Source organism: Cibotium barometz, chromosome 7 (genome assembly GCF_041138505.1).
Source record: "Cibotium barometz isolate CiBa-2024 chromosome 7, ASM4113850v1, whole genome shotgun sequence".
Classification (NCBI taxonomy): Eukaryota; Viridiplantae; Streptophyta; class Polypodiopsida; order Cyatheales; family Cibotiaceae; genus Cibotium; species Cibotium barometz.
The window spans coordinates 24372867-24386190 of NC_141052.1; the positions used below are offsets into that span (position 1 = coordinate 24372867).

Consider the following 13324-nt stretch of genomic DNA (forward strand, 5'->3'; position numbering starts at 1 on the left):
ATTCTCATCTGCTTCTCTGAAAGCTTGGTTTGAGATAGAAAGTATCTCAAGCTTTGATGATCTGTCTTGACTACAAATTCAGCCCCAAGAAGGTAATGTTTCCAAATCTTTAAGGCGTGAATTACAGCCAAGAGCTCTTTCTCATAGATATCCATATGAAGCTCAGCATCATGCAAACGACGGCTCTCGTATGCAACTGCATGCCCTTCTTGATTTAGGACAGCTCCTAAGCAATCACCACAAGCATCACATTCAACCACGAATGACTTGTGCAAGTCAGGAACAATCAATACTGGACCACATATGATCGCATGCTTGAGAATCATAGCAAAATGCCTTATGAAACGCCTGTAGTACGAACATAATCCCAGAAAACTACGTACTTGATGTACGTTTTGCAATTCGGGCCAATTCCGAATGGTCTCTATCTTTGCAGGATCCATTGTAACTCCATCCTTGGATACAATATGTCCCAGATAATGAATCTCTGAAAGGAAAAACTCACTTTTCTTGGCATTGACGAAAAGTTTATGCTTCCGCAACTCTTCGAACACTGTGACCAAATGAGTTCTGTGTTCTTGCTCATTCTTGGAGAAAACCAAGATATCATCAAAGAAGACTCCTGTAAACTTATGATGGAGTCGGAATATCCTATCCATCATACGATTAAAAGTAGCAGGAGCATTGGTGAGACCAAAAGGCATTACCAAGAATTCATATAATCCGAAGGCTGTCCTGAATGCAGTCGTATGGACATCTTGTGGCACCACGCGTATTTGGTGATAACCACTCTTCAAATCAAGTCTGCTAAAACAAGCTGAGCCATCAAGCTTATCCAAGATATCATCAATACGTGGAATAGGAAATCTGTTCTTGATGGTAAGCTTGTTCAAAGCTCTATAGTCCACACACATACGGAATGATCCGTCCTTCTTTTGAACAAGAAGCACAGGAGAGCAGTAAGGTGAGGAACTGGGCTGAACCAAACCTTTCTCTAAAAGCTCGTTTACCTGCTTCATGATTTCTTCTTGTTGTGCGGCACTCACTCGGTATGCGGGTTTGTTAGGAGGAGAACTACCTGGCACAAGATCTATACGGTGATCTTCGGGCCTTTGGGGAGGTAATTCACCTGGCAACGAGTCAGCAAAACAGTCTTTGAATGCATTAAGAAAATTCAGCCTATCATTAGACATAGCATCCACATTTTGATGATTTGGCACAAGACTATCACGCACAAAAACCAAGTACGCTGAAAGACTGTTTTTCATTGCTTTATTAATTTGGATGTGTGATACAAGTGGGATGGAATCCCCTTCTTTGCCAGCATCAATAAAATGCATGCGGCCTTTATGCATAAAAGAAATCATATTGGACTTGTAGTCTTTGCGGGGCTCAAGCCTATGATGCCATGGCTTGCCCAACAATACATCACATCCGTTCAGTGGAGCAACTAAGAAATGCTCATTGTCAAGGTAGCCCTGGATATGGATGCGCAACTTCCCTATCAAAGGGGTAACCTGCACCTCTTTACCAATAAATGCAGCTTCGGCTTCAATCTGAGGTCCCATGTTTTCAACCTCAATACCCAATGCAGCTGCCATTTGCATAGAGATGAAATTGTCAGTTGCACAGTCATCAAACATGAAGAGTGCGGGCTGATCCTTGATTTGCCCCCAAGCCTTGCAAACCATTCGCTCTTTTGCATCATGACCTGTATTTCCTTGCACATCAGGAACTGCATGTACATTAGCTTTGGTGTGCTTGTCCTCGTGCTTTGGTTTGCGATCTGGGCATTGCCGAAACATATGGTCTTTGCTACCACAAGAAAAGCATTTTCCATCCTTGGCATATTGCTCTCTTTGCTCCGGGGTTAATCCGAATTTGTTCTTTCTTGGGCCCTGATCTTTAGATGTGTTATTTTCAGCTTTACCACCCTTGTAAGGCTCCCGGAAGTTCTTTTTAGGTGGCTGTCCACCCTTTTGCTGATTTGGGGCAGCCTTGTCCTTCCCCTTGGAACCTCCTTGATCCTGCTTGATCTTGAGCACCAATTGCTCCGTAGCAAGAGCAGAAGCTGTAAGTTGTTGCAACGTATGTTTTGGGTGCAATTCAATACCCGATCTATATGCTGGTTGCAGTCCAGAACGAAACTTCCTCTTTCTTTCATCTTCAGTGATTTGCATAAAGGGAGTCACTTCCAGCAACACTTTCCAGAATTTGTTAACATACTGTTGCACACTCTCATTGTCTCTTTGTTCCAGCCTGTCCCACTTTTGAGTGAGGGTTTGCTCTGCATTGGGTGGCAAGAACTGAGCATAAAATTTATCCTTGAATTCTTTCCAAGTAGAAATGGGATCCTTGGTGATCTTTTCAGTGATCCACCAATGAGCAGCAGTCCCTTTCAAAAACATGCTAGCATGGCGCACCTTTGACTTTTCTGTGAAATCCTCATCGCTAAAAGCAATGTCGAACTGTGCCACAAATGCTAACACCTTAGAAGCATCATGTTTACCATGAAAGACATCAAATTTGACAGATTTATCACCTGCTTTGAATTCCTTGAGCTTCCTGGCATGAGGCTCATGGTCTTCTCTTTTTCTTTTCCCCTTATCCAACGGGGCAGCCCTGTCTGCATGGGCTCCATGGGCCAACATAGAAGCTTCATGGGGCACGGTGGCATGTGCTCCACGAACTCGAAACTCAGATGCATGTGACTTACCTGCATATGGCATGGTCTCTGCATGAGACAACTCAGAAGGCAAAATTTTTTTGGAAGTAGACCTGTCACCATGAGATACATGTCTGACATGCATGTGACTTTCATGCCCTCCATGAGCACTGGCATACATATATCTGTCAGGCTTAGTGCCTTGGGGAGAAGATGCATGTCGAGAGGTGACAGTCACCTCTTCCTTTTGCATAAAAGATTTCAACCTTTGGGATGCGGGATCTCCATGCTTCAAACGAGGTGGATTTCTGAATTTCAGCTCTCCGTCATCCCCCTCTTTGATATCACCCTTGCGAAGGAGATAGGCAAGTGCCAACTCCCTTGGTTTCTTGCCCACTTCACGAGCCATTGATTCAAAAGTTACATCAACCATAGCATCAGCCTTCCTGGCTTCAATAGCACTTTGCAGATGTGGATCTTCATGCAAGAACTTTAACTCTTGCTCTTAAGCCTGCAAAAGTTTTCTCATATGTTCCATTTCAGCCCTCATAGCATCAGGCTCTTGTTCAAGCATAACTGTCTTTCCTGGAGACAGTTGACCCTTGGATTCACTATCCATAACCCTTTCAAGGGGCTTGTGTCTTCCTCGCAGGGCATCAGACCCACGAGAGGCACTAGATGGACCCCTCGAATTTGGCACTTCCAAAGGGTTGCCTTGGCTGTCCATTGTGTTTTAAGTTTGCTAAAAGCGGGATGTCCAGTACACAGGTTCGTTTCCCCACTAGGAAGAGGGAAACAACCGTGCTCTGATACCAATGAAACCGATCCCGTCAAGTGGGAAAGTCTCCGTTGGACACCCACACGCTTAATAGCACAACTTTAAAACCACAAATTTGAAATGGACAACTTAATACAACTTGAAATTTAAATGAAATGAAATGGAAAGATGGACACCAGCACTGGGGCCGGAACGGGCCGACCCCCCCCTCAACATATGATATATTTATTGGGAGTATTTAATGAATACAATGCTCCATGGGTTCCAAGAACCAGATAATGTCCATGTACATATGAAAACAGTACCAAACAAATATGCTCGAATTTCGATGTAGAAGCTCGAAGCAGAACGACCACTAGTGTGGTCCAATCTCTACGGTCCTGTGCTTTCACTGGACTCCGCGGAGAGCGCCTCACTGGTGTTCCGAGACCACGCACAAACAGGCGCTCTCGTACTAACGCCTGGCTCTCCCGATCTCAGCACCTTTGGACCGAGGTTCGCCAATATAGCTTGGACAACCCGGCACCGAACGGGTGTTGGCCGAGCGGGATGAATCCCTTACCAGATTTAAACATAAAATATTTTACTTAAATCTGAAATTCACTTACTTGTGGATGGTTGATAGAAAACCAATACCCGTGGTTTGATGAAGCCACCCAGGAGATGCAAAGTCCCCTTGTAGATTGCCAGTGGAGAAGATGTGCCACCACCGCAAGAGTCCACAGCCGCCTGCTGTGAAAGGAGGAGTACCCACTTGCAAGGGAAGAGAGAGACCTGGCTGCTGTGTGGAGGAGCAGCCTGTTATGAAGAGAGTGTACTCCCACAGTTGCTTGCAAGAGTAAAAGGGAAACCTGCTGAAAAGCAAGTGCAACCACCTTGTATGAGAAGAGGGATACTTGCTGCAGCCGCCTGTGGGGAGTAGAAGTTGCAGTCGAATAGAAGCAGTCGGCTGTGTATGAGGTGAAGCAGCCGCCTGCAGGAAAGCTCACGCAGCCTGTATAGATAGGAGGATACTGTAGAAGGTGGGCAGCCTGCAGGTAAAGCTGGCGCAGAGGTTAGGGCAGCGCAGCCTGCTGGAATTTAGCCGCCTGTGGGTGCAGCAGTATATCAGTCGCCTGGTAGAGGAGGGAGAAGCAGCCGTACAGCAGCATGCACGGCTTGCATGGAGGAGGCAGCAGCGAAGAGGTGGTCGCCGGTTCCTTCACGTAAGATGAAGCGATGATGTTTTTACGCTTGAAGGAGGGAGGTTTTTTTTAATAAAATTGAAGTGAAGTCTTCTCTAGTGAATTCCACGCATGCAAGTGGGGGGCTAGTGTGGGTAGGTGACCATGCCCACCCCCACACCCACCACCTTGGCCCCTAAGTGGGTGCCCAAAGGGGGTGCCCACTTTTAAATAAATGTGAACACCTAACCTTATAAAATAAGAGGTTAGAGATAAAATAATAAAAACAACATGTGCAACATACTTACCACCTGTTCACATGCACCAAAACTTGTCAGAATACAGAGCAGACTTCACGACTCACTGGCAGGCGTCCCCGCTCAGTAAGTAACACGTCAAGCAGGCAAACACACAAATACATGTCATGCGAAAACAGTTTCAAACATGCAAAATATGTGTGCATGTGCAAATAGTAACATGGACATATCTCCCGTTCATGGAACAAGTACAAAATATCTGTCGGCACAAAACTGGCACGACATAAAAACATAAAAACCTGGTCTTCCTATGGAGTGACAGTCCCATAGGTAAGACACAGTTCTAGGCACGAGTCTCCCTATGGTGTGACAGTCCCATAGGCAAAACACGGCACGAATACTGGTTCTTCCATGGCGTGACAATCCCATGGGTCGAACACAGTCCAGGTCATACACGGGTGGCACTGGTCTGGCTCCCGTCCATACGACACCATCCTGCTAACACACGGGTGGCACCAGTCTGGCTCCCGTCCATGTCAGCGAAATACTGGCCTCTTCACACGAGACACCGGCCTGGCCTCAAGTGAACGAGACGCAAAAACTGGAGATGGACCAAATGGTCGGCCAATTGGTGACACCCTGGACTCCTGCAGGGAGCTAATTAGCAGTCTCACAGCTTGGCAGAACTGGCTAGCAGGCTGCCGCAAGACTAAAGTCTGCGAGTGCCGTTTATACAAGCCCTTTTCATATCCCAAATGGCTGATAGAAACGCCTACATGGCAGCAAAAGTGTAATATGCGGAAGCTTCGGAGAAGGATCGGTACTTCAAAACTCAGAAAACAGCACTCTTTTCGCGACGGAATTAACGCACAAAACTGAAAGACGATGTGCAGAAAATAGAGAGAGAAGGGGGAGATGGAGAAGGACACAGTATTGGGTCCCAATTACCCTCTGTAGGGCCCCCACCACGGATGGTGTATTTGCTTTATTAGAATGATGTAAAACTGAACAAATACAAAGTACTTGACCTTTTCTTGGCTGGAAAACCTGCCCTTGACCTTCAGTCCTTCACCCCTTAGCTTTAGCACTGTTCTTGGCTGTCCTGGCCCTTGGTTGCTTGGAGCTCTTGGTGAATTGTGAGATGCTATGAATGAATTATGACTTGGGCTTTTATACTTCCCAAATCATGCAGTCGGCCTGTTTATAACAGCCCCACGACTGTGTCTTGTGCAATAATTCAATTCACACCATAATTAAGTGTTTTCACACTTGTCTGATGGCTGTCCAGCCTGCGCATGGCTCTGGGACAGCCTTCTGGCTGCTGGGCATTCAACGCAGAGGTGTGGGGCTGCCCCCCACACCTGGCCGACTGCTGCCTAGGGCTTATACCCCCTGTCGGCTGCCTGTCCAGAGGGTCTGGAGCTGGCCGACTGCCCCTCCAGCCCTTGCCTTGGCTGGTGGGCAAGGTCTTGGGCCCTCCTGGCCCCTTGGGGGTGGTTCTACACCTCCCCCATGCCCATCAAAGTATGCATATGCAAATACCTACACTGGGGTAGCCCTATGGGCTGGCCCCATCTCTTCATGCAACCTACATGCCTACAGAGGCCTGGCATCCAGTTGCAAACCAGATACTCAGCACATCTGACATCATTCCAGAGGGAGACTCACAGCGCGGACTGGCACTGCTTCTTGTGCAGGACATTGCACACCTGACCTTGGACTCATGTGCAGGACAATGCACACCTGACCTCGGACGACTGAGATGGATCCCTGGCTGACTCGTCCCGGACTGGGCTCACATGGGACCAGTTCACCATCCCAGGTCCTGCACCTTCTGTACAGAATGTCTACGTGGCATCCAAGTGCGGGATGCACGTGACATCCCCTTCTGCTTAACTTGACGGAAGCTGCATAGCCTCCAAATAATCCGTCAATAAAGCCGGATAGTCCTCGAAGAATTCTTTGTCGAGCCATACCGCTTCATGAGTTCCTCGGTCTTGAAACTTCGTGAGGAACTGTCGTAGTCTTCGGCCTGAGCCATGCTTGAAACGGTGCAGAAGGATCTGTTCTGGAACCATTACTTCGGCTTCATCAATGATGTCTGGTTCCGCTTCGTCTTTGACCTCTGAAGGGGGTGGACCTGCATATGGCTTTAACCAACTGACATGAAATACATCGTGCATAGTCCAACTCGGAGGTAGCTTTAACTGCATAGACACCTCATTAATCTTTTTCCGGATGGGGAAGGGTCCGAAGCTCCTGAAAGACAACTTTGGGCATCGCTTGCCCACCTGCTTTAATCTTTGCTTCATAATCCGAAGATATACCCAATCTCCTTCCGAAAACTTCATGTCCCTTCGGTCTTTATTGGCCTGTCGAGTGTAGGCCTCTTGCGCTTTAGCCAATCTGTCTTTGACGGACTCTAGTATCTCCTGGTAAGACTCCGTCACTCTGTTCGCCTCCGGTACTGAAGACGAGGTCCTGGTGAACAACGACTGGAAAGGCCTGCCAAACGCTGCCTCATATGGAGTCCTGCCAATAGCTGAAGAAAAAGAGTCATTCAGAACAGCTTGAACTAAAGGCAAAAACGATTCCCACTTACCTTGCTGATCGTGGACATAACACTTCAGCACATCGAAGGCCAACTGGTTGTATATCTCTGTCTGGCCATCTGTCTGTGGGTGGAATGCACTGGAAAAATTCAACTTAGTACCAAAATTATCAAACAATGCCCTCCAAAAATGACTGGTAAACTTGGCATCTCGGTCTGACACTATGGTCCTAGGAATCCCACCAATCGGGTACCAATGCCGAATGAAAAGCTGGGCAACATCCTCGGCGGTCACATTGGCCCTGCAAGGAATAAGCATCACAAATTTGCTGAACCTGTCAACAATAGTCAAACACTGTGTATTACGCTTACTCGGACTGGGAGGCAGATTTGTGACAAAGTCCATCGAAATGTCTTGGAAAGGACCCTCAGGAATTGGCAAAGGCTGTAACAACCCTATCTTCTTTCCACGAGGAGCTTTCACCTTTTGACAAATGTCACAGCGTTGTACATAAGTAAACACATCACGCCTCATCTTTGGCCAATAGTATTGCCGTTCTAACTTCTCCAGAGTCGAATTCATGCCCCTATGACCACCTGTAATGGCGTCATGGGCATCATGGAGAAGAGCTGCCCGGAATGATTTCATGACACACAGTCGGCCTTTGTAGTAAAGCCAACCATCGCGTATCAGAAAATGGCATGGTCCTGTGGCATCCAATGCCTGTTCCCACTGTGTACCGAATTCCTCGGAATCCGCGTACGTGTGCTTCATGTCTTCTAGTCCTGTACCAACAAGGTCTAGTCTAGTGGTCTGAATCGTAGATACTTGTCCCTTCCTGCTCAAAGCATCGGCCACTGGATTGGCCTTTCCTGGAAGGTACTCAATCATGCCACCGAACTGCTGGAATATCTGACTCCAGCGGTGCTGTCGATCACTCCACTGTGCACTTGGCATCGTCTGAATCCAGCGCAATGCCTGATGGTCAGTGCGGACCTCGAAGTCACGGCCATACAGGAAATGTTTCCAATGTTTCAAGGCCTGAATGACTGCTAGGAGTTCACGATCGTAGACTGAGTAATTCTTTTCGGCGGGCAGTAACTTACGAGACATGTAAGCTACTGGATGACCATTCTGTTGCAATACACCTCCAATTGCGATGTTACTCGCATCGGTGATCACCTGAAATGGTTCGTCCCACGAGGCAAGGGCTAGACAAGGTGCTTCTGACAAAGCCACCTTGAGGTTCTGGAATGCCTCCAACGCTCGTGGAGTCATTCGAATCTTTTGCCTCCTTGTTTTCACTCCCTTTAGCAGATCGGTGAGGTCTGCCGAGAGATCAGAAAACTTGTCAATGTGGGTGGAATATGCCTGGCATATACCCACAAATGATCTAATGTCATAAGCAGTCTGAGGTACTTCCCAGTTAACAATCTCGGCTACTTTAGCCGGATCAAGTCGAATGCCTTCGGCACTGATTATATATCCCAAGTAATGCACCTGGAACAGATAAAATTCTGACTTCTTTTCATTGATATAGAGCTCGTTGCTTTCCAGCAACTTAAGGACTTTCTCCACATCAATGTCATGCTGCTCAACTGTAGCTGAAAATATGAGTATGTCGTCCAAAAAGATGAACACACACACTCCTATCAACTCCCGGAAAATACGCATCATCATGCGGTTAAATGTAGCTGGGGCGTTCGTCAAACCAAATGGCATGACCACAAATTCATAGTGGGCCCGTTCTGTACGGAAAGCTGTCTTGGGGATGTCCCCCTCAACAATCCGAACCTGGTGGTACCCACTCTTTAAATCCAATTTAGAGAACACCTTAGCTCCATTCAGCCTCTCCAGAATATAGTCAATGCGAGGCATCGGGAATCTGCTCTTGATAGTCAGCTTGTTGAGTGCACGATAATCGACACACAACCGAGAAGACCCATCTTTCTTCTTGACAAATAAGATCGGTGCTGCAAACGGCGACACGCTGGGGCGGATGAAGCCAGCTTGCAACAATTCTTGGAGTTGGCGGTCCAACTCCGATTCCATTGCCTTAGAAAGGCGATACGGAAACTTGCTCGGGGGTTCCGAGCCTGGGAGGAGGTCAATCTTGTGATCCTCCGGTCTGGACGGGGGAAGCTGGGGAGGGAGACTGTCCCGAAGAAAAATCTTCTGGAACTTTTCATGGAGAACCGAGTACTTCTCGGAAGCACTGGCCACCGTCTGGGCTGTCTGGATGTAAATCATCGCACACTGTGCGCCTTTCCTGACTGCTCTCTTAGCCTGCAAGTGGCTTATGAGCGGAAAGTTTGGAATACCTGGCTCACACTTAATGGTCACAGGGGTGTTTGACACATTCCGATCAATCTGGAACGTGTGCTTGTCCCACTTGACATCAGGAAGGAACTTGTGAAACCACTGGATACCCAAAATTATGTCTGCTCCTACAAGAGGGGCAACCATAAAGTCACGCACAAACTCTATGCCCTGAATGACTAATTTAGCACCTAGAGCTTCATACTTGACGCTCGTAGTCATACCTGTGCTAAAACCCTCAACTTGTTTGTCCACCGGAGTGAGCTCGAAGCGGGCACGCCTAGCGGCCTCTTCCGTGATCACATCCTCCGTGCTGCCGCTGTCAAACAAGACAACGACTCTCTGGCCACCTATGTAGCCAAAGGACTTGAGCAATTCGTTGCGCTCATACTCCTGGTCATGGGCGCCCTTCTGCTTATCTTCGAGCTCCCGGCTAATAATTGCTCCGACTGAAGCACCGGGGTTTGAAGAACTAGGGGTAGCCACTGGGGTCTGTGTGGGAGCTGTGCTCACCACTGAAGCTGTGGAGGCGGCGGCGGGCTTTGGAGGCTTCTTCGGGCAATCCCGAGAAGTATGTCCTTTTGTGTGACAAAAGTAACATCTACCCTCCTTCCTGTACTGAGAAAGCTCCTCAGCACTCAACTTGCCACCTGTCTTGCCTGCCTCCGCTTTCTGGTCTGGAGTAAGCTTAGACGCATTGTTCGAGTTCTTGGAGCCAGAGGCTCCCGGGCTCTGTCCTGGGGAAGACCCCGTCTGGTTCTGGCTTTTGCCCCCCGAGGCGTTAGCCTTGGGAGAAGCCGGCTGGGAAGTCTTGGGCTTGCCACCATTGTGTTTCATTTCTGCACTCTGCGCAAGCGAGAGTGCGTCCTCAAAGGTGGCTGGTCTAAACATACGCACCTCCCACTGGATATGCGTGTCCAGGCCATACAAAAACTGCCCTTTCTTGTCCGCATCAGATAAGCCTAATTGTAGACACAAGGTCGAAATTCTATTGGCAAACTGAAGGACTGGTTGCGCGTTCTGACGCGCTCCCCTGAACTCGTCTTCGAGTCGCTCAAGGTAGTGGGGCGGTAAAAACCGCTGCTTAAGGTCACGGACGAACTCGTCCCACCCATAAGCTGCCATACCTGATCTGGTGTGGGCGTGAGCCCACTGAGTCCACCAAGGAATGGCCTCACCTTCCAAATACCAACTGGCTAAGATCACTTTGTCAATATCTGATTTCCTAACTGCGGCAAAGTAAGCTTCAAATTGATGTAACCATGAATACAGAGTAGTGGGATCGAGTTTACCATTATACTTACTGAAGTTCATTTTCTCGGGAAAATGATTCGAGGGCGCCGCCGGTGTCAATCTGGCGTCCAAAGCTCGGAGGTAATGCTCGTGTTCCACTCGTCGCATGGCTTCGTCTTCTCGTTGTCGAATCTCCAATGCCTGTATCTGCCTCGCAAGCAAGGAGCTTGACTGCGGCTGTGACCCCTCGAGAGGGTCCCTGTGACGAGGATCTGGTATCTGGGGTACGGAAGGAGAGGGAGGAGGAGATGGAAAACGCGACGCTGGAGAGCGAGAACGCTCCTCCAGAGCCAAAATCCGCGCCTTCTGCTCGTCCAACTTGGTTGTCTGGTCTGCGATTGCTCGCATCATCTGCTGGAACATGTCTTGTACACTCAAGCCGGGTGCCCTAGCTGGGCTGCCTGGTGCACTCTGGTCCCATGGTTCTGGTTCTCTCTCGTCGCCAAAGCTCGCCATAGCGGGAATCTGCAATTCCTTTCCGGAACGCAATCTGACCATCCACTGGCTGTGTGGGAGACTTCCGGAGGCTTCCGGAGGCTAAAAACCAACCGTCCTTCGAGGGACAGGAGTCACTCCGAAAGGGGTAGTCCACCGGCGTCTAAAAACCAACCACACGAGCGAAAAATTTTCTGGTTTTCTTTGCTGAATCTTCGTCCTTGAAGTAGGCTCTGATACCACTGTAATATGCGGAAGCTTCGGAGAAGGATCGGTACTTCAAAACTCAGAAAACAGCACTCTTTTCGCGACGGAATTAACGCACAAAACTGAAAGACGATGTGCAGAAAATAGAGAGAGAAGGGGGAGATGGAGAAGGACACAGTATTGGGTCCCAATTACCCTCTGTAGGGCCCCCACCACGGATGGTGTATTTGCTTTATTAGAATGATGTAAAACTGAACAAATACAAAGTACTTGACCTTTTCTTGGCTGGAAAACCTGCCCTTGACCTTCAGTCCTTCACCCCTTAGCTTTAGCACTGTTCTTGGCTGTCCTGGCCCTTGGTTGCTTGGAGCTCTTGGTGAATTGTGAGATGCTATGAATGAATTATGACTTGGGCTTTTATACTTCCCAAATCATGCAGTCGGCCTGTTTATAACAGCCCCACGACTGTGTCTTGTGCAATAATTCAATTCACACCATAATTAAGTGTTTTCACACTTGTCTGATGGCTGTCCAGCCTGCGCATGGCTCTGGGACAGCCTTCTGGCTGCTGGGCATTCAACGCAGAGGTGTGGGGCTGCCCCCCACACCTGGCCGACTGCTGCCTAGGGCTTATACCCCCTGTCGGCTGCCTGTCCAGAGGGTCTGGAGCTGGCCGACTGCCCCTCCAGCCCTTGCCTTGGCTGGTGGGCAAGGTCTTGGGCCCTCCTGGCCCCTTGGGGGTGGTTCTACACCTCCCCCATGCCCATCAAAGTATGCATATGCAAATACCTACACTGGGGTAGCCCTATGGGCTGGCCCCATCTCTTCATGCAACCTACATGCCTACAGAGGCCTGGCATCCAGTTGCAAACCAGATACTCAGCACATCTGACATCATTCCAGAGGGAGACTCACAGCGCGGACTGGCACTGCTTCTTGTGCAGGACATTGCACACCTGACCTTGGACTCATGTGCAGGACAATGCACACCTGACCTCGGACGACTGAGATGGATCCCTGGCTGACTCGTCCCGGACTGGGCTCACATGGGACCAGTTCACCATCCCAGGTCCTGCACCTTCTGTACAGAATGTCTACGTGGCATCCAAGTGCGGGATGCACGTGACAAAAAGGGCCATGTAGGAATAGAGGGAAGCTTTCTTGCCCATCCTGTCCTGTTTGGAGATTACGTGGTGCTACAGGCCTGAGTATGGCTCTTCCGAACGTCACATGTAATCTTCCTTCCAAAGTGGCTAGCTATGAAGGGGGTCCCTCCTTTTGTTAGATTTCTACCTCGATAGAGGGATTACTTTTTTATATTCATACATAGGCTTCAATTTTGAGACATGCCCTTAGTGTCTACTATTAAATAGCTACATAGACTTTCTTCCTGACTTCAAGTCAAAACAAAAGAACTTTCAATTGGATATAAAGGAACCTTGTTTTCCACTGCAAGCTAACTAGCTACTAAAACTTTCATGAAATCATCCTGAAGGCAGTAAATTGAAGATTAGTCCAGTGTAAATCCATGCTTGTTTTTTTGTTCATGAAATCATTAAAAGTTTTTTTTTTTGAATTCAAGACATTTAAGATGTATCAACAATTTACTGTAGGGAGTGTCACTTCATCTATTCTGATATGAAAGGGTCTCCTTT

The 13324-nt window shown here is 48.3% G+C and overlaps 1 protein-coding gene across 2 annotated transcripts in view; it reads left to right on the forward strand.

Annotated features, from left to right (window-relative positions):
* Positions 1-13324, forward strand: part of NOA1 (P-loop containing nucleoside triphosphate hydrolases superfamily protein) — a 66683-nt gene that overhangs the window by 37973 nt on the left and 15386 nt on the right. The gene's annotated exons all lie outside the window — the stretch shown is intronic.